General features: G+C 37.6%; 1 protein-coding gene across 2 annotated transcripts in view; it reads left to right on the plus strand.

The window, feature by feature from the left end:
* MOBP (myelin associated oligodendrocyte basic protein) overlaps window positions 1-998 on the plus strand; it is a 53,347-nt gene extending 52,349 nt beyond the window's left edge. Inside the window, exons 6-7 of one of the 2 annotated variants that reach the window (XR_008551078.1) lie at window positions 497-580; window positions 696-998. The gene's annotated coding sequence lies outside the window, so the exon portion shown is untranslated. Of the gene's footprint in view, window positions 1-493; window positions 581-695 lie in introns of those variants that run through there. The other variant, XR_008551082.1, reaches the window with a different exon arrangement.
* Window positions 999-8,094: the final 7,096 nt, after the last annotated feature.

Below are 8,094 nucleotides of genomic sequence, written 5' to 3' on the forward strand. Positions count from 1 at the left end.
CCCATCCTAGAGAACCTTTGCGTCCAATGATTGCTTTTTCTGTAACCTCTCATCTGTCATGGTGGTTGGGCTAAACCTTTCCAGTCTAGACACCTAACCTGCCCTGACCCCTACCATTCCCACACCTTTGTTCACTGAACAAATGAACCCTGACTCGAGCCTCTTAAATTCTCGCTCTGTCTCTATTTCTGGAAAGCTTCCTGTCAGGACCTTACAAGCTAGTGGACAAGACAAAGAGGCTGCATCTCCAATGCGTGAAGCCTGCAGGCTGACAGCCTTCAGAGCTCTTTGCTTATATGATCACTCCTTGGACCAATCATGTGACCAGAGGGCTTGCAGTTGTAGGGTTTGCTTAGCTTTAGACCCATGCCCACCCCTTTGGTCAGGGAGCAGTAGCTATTTCTGAAGAAGGTAGGGGAGGTCAACCCAGGATGCACAGATATAACCCCTTGGAAAATAAAATACAACTCCAGCTTCGGGTTTCTTTTCCCAGCAGCATTGTGAAGATACCACCCCATTGTCTTCTGACCTCTGTAATTGCCAAGGAGAAATCTGCCTTCTGTCTCTGTGTCCTTCCATTGTAAGTAAATTATATTTTCTTTTGGCAGCTTTTAAGATTTTTCTGTTTGTTTTTGGTGTTCTAAGTTTCACTATAGTGCCACTAAGTATGATTTATTTTTATTTATTTTGCTCAGGACTCGAGTTTCTTCAATTTGAAGACATATATCTTTCCTCAGGGATATTGTACAACCAGCAAAATTATTATTATGGCAAAATTAAAAGTTATCAGGCAAGAATATAGGGAAAACTCTCATAAGCCTCTGATGAGAATTTATAAACTATATAACACCTCTGGGGATACTAGCAAAGCATATTGTATAATCGATGACCAAGCAATTATAATTTTAGGCACCCATCCTAGAGAAACTTTGCATTCATAGAAAAAGGAGATTCACATAAATCTGTTCAGCGAAACATTGTTTCCCATCAAAAATAGAAAGAGAAAGACATTAGTCATAATGTCTACCAATAGAAAAGTGAATCAGTAATGGAATATTCATAAATAAAATTCTAAATAACAATTAGAACAAGTGAATCAGATATACCTACAGCAGGTAGATAAATTTGGAAAACAAAATGAGGAATATAAAAAGTGAATAGTAGATGATAAATGCAATATGATACCCTCAGCATAAAATTTAACAACTCACCATACTGTAATTGCCCGATAAGCAGAAACCATCAGCTCTCACACTCTCTCTGTAATACAATATAGTTTTAAAAATGACTATAAAATAAAAGGCTATCCAAAAACTATCTATCGTTTTAGAAATCAAAAGGATGTGAAATGATTCCTGGCTTTAAGAAACAACAGAAATTAAATGCTCTGTAGAAATGGTTAGCAATATTAGCCAGAGTGAAGTGGGAGACCAGTGATCAGCCAGGGGTCCCTCCAAAGTTACAAATCTTAGAAAACAAAACACCTGCTCAGTCAGTTTTGCTGGTTTCTGACATGGGGAAAAGGTGGATGAGTCAGTGTACCCCCCTCCCTCCCAACCTCCCTTTAGTGATAGGTAGGAAAACACAGAAGATAACAGAATGTTGTAGAATGTGGAGGATGTAAGATGGACAGTGTTAACTTGGTAGAGGCAACCTAGAGTAAAGGAGAGAGGGTGTCTGGAGCAGACGTGTGCTGGGAGCTGGGGTGGCCAAGCACAGGCAGGTGCCTGAGCAGCACCAAAGACACAACCCTGTGTCCCTGAACTGGCCGAGTTTAAGAGGCAAGTGAGAATATGGGGTAATGCCTGAGGAATGTCCTGCTCAAAGTGGGTGGTTGGGGTGTGAGGGGAAACCAGAGAGCAGGGAGCAAAAGTGGTAGATGCAGATGAGCTGTAGCTCAGAAAGCCATTCAGGCCCAGCTCTCTCCCAAGGCAGCTAGCGAGGCAAGGGCAGAAGGTGCTTGTTTCCTCACTTGCAGAAGCCATGGCTTTCTGCGGAAGTGGCAATAAAAAGGCAGGGGCATTGAACTACACAGAGCCTTTGGTAGAAATGTTTCTCCTGCCTAAATTCAGGTGCTAAATGAACAACAGAGTGAGAATCTTGACCACAGTTTCCAGCAGTGGGACAGTTGAGGTCATTATGCTCCTGGGAACAACAGCAGGGGTGGCATATCAGGGACCACCAGGAAGAGCAATTAGCAGTGGGTCCCACTCAGCCCCCATAAGGAAACTTCATATCCCTCAATCATCTTTAGATTTTGTCAAAGACAGACCCATCCTTAGAGTATCCCATGGAGTATACTCTCCATGGGATCCAGAAGATGCTCAGTTGCTAGACTGCAGAATTGGAGAGGAGACAGTATAATGTGTGTTAATTTATGTTAAAAAAATTGGGTATTAGCACAGAAATGTTAATAACTAGAAATTACTGAATTCTCTATGTTTGTCTGTTGTGGAAATAAAAGCTTCTGGGAATGGATCAACAATATCTGGGAATTACTTGAAACATGTGGATAACTAAAGATAACGTACCTATCCTAACTAAAATGTGCTATAATTCAATTGCATTTTTTTCTTTTAAGGCTTGATTCTGGGGGAACATTACTTTACTTAGTGAATATTGCAGAAATTACACAAAAGCCCCAAAAGATGTTATATAAGCTTCTAAAGTGGAAATTCTCAACCTTCACAGTTGGTATATTACCCTGATAATTCTAGATATTAATTGATTTTATGCCTGACATTTTGATTGGTATTAGAAAAACTGAGGTGTGTACCCAGTTGTCCTGGAAAATAACAACTGGTTCTCTGAAAGTCCAGATTTATAATGTTTGCCAGTTTTCAGGGTATAAGAGCTTGCACTATGGCTGATTTCAAGCTATGCATGTGATGTCACTGAAAGCAGAATTGGGAGATGGGCATAATTGACTCTTGTGAGTTGGTACATGCCACTGCCACTGCATGTATCTGTTGGCTCATGTGAAACCGTTGTGTGTGTATGTGTGTGTGTGTGTGTACTAAAAATGCTACTTCAGAAATATAAAAAAATTCTAGAGAACAAAAATATCCAAAGGGAAATAAAATAAATTCAAATTGAGGTGCTCAAATGGAGCAAGTTGACAGAGGATTTCTTTGGACACTTTGATAAAAGGTATTTTTCTATATTATCTATTTTATTATTATTATTATTATTATTTTGCAAACAAGTATCTATGTATTACACTGAGTATACTGAATTCTTAGTTTCTTTGATATTCCCCTAGATGGAGGTGGGGGATCCCTTTCAGATATGGGAGCTAAGAGGATACTGATCAAAGAAACCAGGAGAACTGCATACCGTGAAGTCAGTTTTAGGACATCTAAGTTGAGGGTCAAGATAGAGGAAAAGATGGACAACCTTATGAATTTTGGGGGGCAACACTGAAACATAGACCCATATTATAATGAAGCATAAAAAATATATAGATCTGTTTTTATTAACATTAAAGGAAAACCAGAAAAATGTTCAAAAATTGAAAAAGTGGATAAGCAAACTATTCTATTAAAAAAAGGAAAGAAAAAAACCTCATTAAAATAAAAGTGAATTGCAAGAAAAATAATACAATCAAAGAAAATAAATAATGAATAATTTTTTTAGTATAAGTATTTACTAAATATTGCATGGGATATATCTATATTAAAAACTAATTGATGTTTATCTGAAATTAAAAAGTAGAGGCTAGTTGGAAATACAAATAAGAATTCATAGATATTTTTTAAACGTCAGGCCTTTTCTGTTCTTCTCCCATAGTAATTTATGCTGATGGATATTTTTGCTACAATCCTGTTATATTCCAGCAAGGATGTGGAACAAGCTTATTTGTAGAATTACAGCCTATGGCTTCTAAAACTATCTTTTAGTGACAGGAACAAATGCCCTCATTCAGGGGAAAAATAATCAGGATGAGTTTGCAAATTCTAGGTGTTGAAAGAAAGTAAGATTGCATGTGGGCATCAGAGATAAAGATACTAAATATAAAGACACTAAATATAAAGCAAAATTGCCTGTAAAAAACACCTGATTTCCGAAATGGTTTACCGAAGAGGCTGTACGGGTGTCCCTGCTATTTGAAGGTGGGGTGTTCCTATGAACAATTTCCTATATGTTCCTGTGAACTTTTTTTTTAAAAAAGATTTATTTATTTATTTTATACAAGCACTGGGTACAGTCAGAAGCGGGGGAGGGTGAGAGAATCCCAGAGCCAGAGTGGGGAGCAGAACAGGCAGACTGACGAAACACACTGCTGAGGGGAGCAGCGGGCGCAGCAGGAGAGGTCTGCGCACCATGAGGGACCCTCACCGGCCGTCTGGGGATCAAACCGGCGCTGCAGAGGCTGCAGACAGCTTCGCAGCCCAGCATTCAACTGCTGTGCCACCAGCAAGACCCCGTGTGAACTCTTTCATAAGCCAAAATGGGAAAATGTAAAGAAGCAAGTACCATTCATTCATATGGAAAATCTTTCGAGAATTCTCAGGCCCCAGAATCAACCTACCAAATCGTACTAAGTAACATACAGCAAACCTAAAATACATTAACATATAGAAGAAGCAGGAATGATATTATAAAGACACAGCCTGTAGAAAAGCACTTCCAGGGGAAAGAGCTTGTCTGGGGCCACTCTCGCTGCTTGGGGTTGGTGCTGCTTCTAGAATAGCTGCTACAAAACTAATGCTGATGATATTTCCACTCTGCTTTTTGTCGTAATAGTAAAATGCTGTTTGGATTTCAATCAATTAGTGAAAACAGGTATTAATGTAGGCCTTGTGTGAAAGTCAAGTGGCATAATGTGAACTTTTAAAGAGCTGGGGATACCCATATATTGATTAACACAAATTAAGTGAGGTCTATGCATTTTGAAAATGCAAGTTGCTATATTTTTATAGAAGGAGATGGACCTCTAACAGAACGCAGTCAGTAGGGATATATAAGAGGATGTTATCAATATTCCAGAGATCTTTGTGAAATGTGGTTTTATTTGCTGGAAAGGGTGCAAGTAGATTGGAGAGAGTCAGGACTTCCGGTGATGCCCTTTAAGAGCTGTTTCTCTTATCTCCTCAGAAATAAATGACAATCATTCCTAAGAATTGCCAATAGCAGTTCCACAGTGGGTAGGGACATCTCCTGAAAATCACGCTGCGTTTTATTAACTAGCCGGGACATGGCAACCATTGCAAGTAATACCTTGTGATTTATGGTCATTTATCCAATAATAATTCCCTTTGCATAGTAAGGGGATCTACATCCTCTTTCTGTACTATTTTTATTACCTCTTGGCTGTGCATCTCAGATGGTAAATCAGAAGCAACTCCACCTGTAGGAGAACTCACTAGGCCTCACCACAAGGGGGAAAGTTTAATAGATGTCATAGAATGTTAAATGGACACTTATGGATAGAAAATTGAATGTGTACTATGGAGCTGGGGTGGGGGTGCGAGAGAAGGGCATGTTAATGCCGGAGACTGTTCAAGATAATTGAAAAGTAAAAGGAGAAAGATAAATAAAGGAAAAATATGCCATAAAATGTAAATTTTAACTGAATTCTTTCTACCGAAATTTTAAATGTAGGAAAGACAAGGAAATAAATGAAGGAGCGGAAAATAGAATGATAAGGGGTAAATCTGGGCATAAACAGTTGAAGAAAAACATACTTTTACTAAACACAACCAAAAGTATAAAAATTGAATGGGAAAACAGGTTACTATTATGGCAGCTGATGTCTGTTAAGAACTAAACATACAATAAAATAAGTGAAGAAAGGTCATAACATCTGGCTCTTTTTAAAACCTGCATCTTAGACACATATTATGGTTTACACAAAACTGGAAGAAAACCAAGTAACAACAGATTTACACCAGCAAATGCTAAGAGGGTCCCAAATATATGCAACTAGGGGGAAACGACTTTGCCCAAAGAGGGTAGTGGTGCAGGCCTGCTGGGCCAGAAGTCAGAAACACCATGGGGCATATGTTGGGGATACTGTGTGGAAACTGAATGGGATTAAGGGGATGACAAAGAAAAGAGAGCTTTGGCTATGTATGCATATATAAATTCAAGGATGGCATCTCTGCTTGCTTGGGACTACTTATTGATGTTCTTCATGAAGAAAGAGCAAATAAAAACCAGTATATTTGTAACCATTTTGTGCAATTCATGGTCTTTCTATTTTGACTTCAAATATTATTCATCACTAATGTATTTCTTTCTACCTTCAGACTTGAATAAAGATTTCTTGATTTGAATTTCATTAACGAAACTTGTCTACTTATTAGAAATTCACAGAATGGAATATTGTATAATATTTGAAAAATGAATGGAAATTTTGTTTGTTGCTATTGAATAATCTCCAAGACAGTTGGAGAGAGTAAAATTGGGTTGAAATCTGAACATGATATCCCTCAGTGCTTTCCTGAATGATCCTAAGAAAGCTTAAATGAAGTTATCATTCCCAGTCAAAAGTGTGTTGCAAGTTTATATCAAATTGAAGGAAAAAATCAAGATAATTCATATTGCTACTTGCCAGTTGAATTCATCGTCAGTTGACAGCTTGCTGGGGTACAAAGAGAATGTGTTTAGTCAACAGCATTTATCAAATTTGTTTCAGTGCTTTACCAGAGCACCAACAGAATCTGATTATGCTGTAGACTGAGAAATGAATTCAATAAAAATCAGGGAACCTAGAATCATCTTGCACAAATGCTAGCCCTTCCACTCAATTATAAATCAATTGATTCTGTGACTGAACAATTTTCAGAGGTGGAATAGCATACTTTCCTAGAATTTATAGACTGAATAGAATGTAAATGTTCTAGTTACAAAGGGAAATAAGAATTCATTAAATAATAATAATGATGATGATGATGATGATGATGATGATAGTAATAACAGGGCCTCAGTTCTAAAAGAACAGGCAGATTCTCATTTTCCCAAGAATTCGCTGTCCAAATAAATAACCATTAGAGGGAGCTCTAGTTGCGGCTTAGAAACAAAATTACCCTTCGTGAATTGATAGTGTTAACTTGGAACTACAAGTCTCCCTATAGCAAAGACATAGGAAATATATAGCTTTTAAAAAATGAAATAAGGATTTACTAGGTATCCTTTAGATTATCATTATGTATATCTGAACCAACTGATACTAAACTTGCTTCATGGAGTACAAGAACCAAAATCATACAGAGATAAAGCTGGGTGGAGAGGGAAAGGCACTGGGTTTGAGATCTAGACACATCCTGAAGCAGCTGTGTGCCCTTGAGTCAGTTGTCTCCCCTCTCTCTTAGTTCATTTCCTTTCCGGAACAATGAAGAAGATGACAGTGATTAGTGTTTATCACACATTGATATCTGTAGATGGGAGAATTCTAGGAGAATTAAAATTTTTTTCCTCAAAGACAGCCTTCTTGAAAATGTTATATTCTGAAAAGCTGATGGTCTTGAAAGAGCTATTGTAACCACATCCTCAATCATGTGGATGATCCACTCACACTCAAAACCAGCCTCTGTCATGCAGTTTCTGCGTTGTATTGACAAGAACATTGGTACCAAGTGATCCCTGTCTTGAAGTGACAGCATTGAACTTTTAACGTGTTACTAAGCCTTTCTGGATGAATTTAAGGTTGGTGTTGTCAAAATGACAACAGTTGACTTATAATTACCATCATACTCATGTTGTAAGGACAAATTTTCTCTTCAGCAATTGAAAGCATTGTCATAGGATAAGGCTTTAGAGTCAGAAGTCATTTTGCAAATTGAGATTCTGATTTCACAGAATGAAAATCATTGCAGAAGAGGAATATAGTTATGACTTTCATTTCTTGGGCTTATGAAGAAAGATTACAAAACTCAAGCATCCAAGCAAGTGAAAACTGCGTGCCAATAAATTGTGCTGAAAAAGCCACGTACATTAAGGCCTTTGTGGAGGTTTGGAAAGAGAAAAGAGTTAGGAGAATTGACCTATTCCTTCAAAAACCCCAGATTTTTTTTTGTTTTTATAGTATTATTTTAATTAATATATTGAATTCTTTTTAAAAATAATTTTTACATCGTTCTTCATTTTTTT

The sequence above is a fragment of the Talpa occidentalis genome, unplaced genomic scaffold (genome assembly GCF_014898055.3).
Source record: "Talpa occidentalis isolate TD23 unplaced genomic scaffold, MPIMG_talOcc4v2.1 talOcc4.10, whole genome shotgun sequence".
NCBI classification, from domain to species: Eukaryota; Metazoa; Chordata; class Mammalia; order Eulipotyphla; family Talpidae; genus Talpa; species Talpa occidentalis.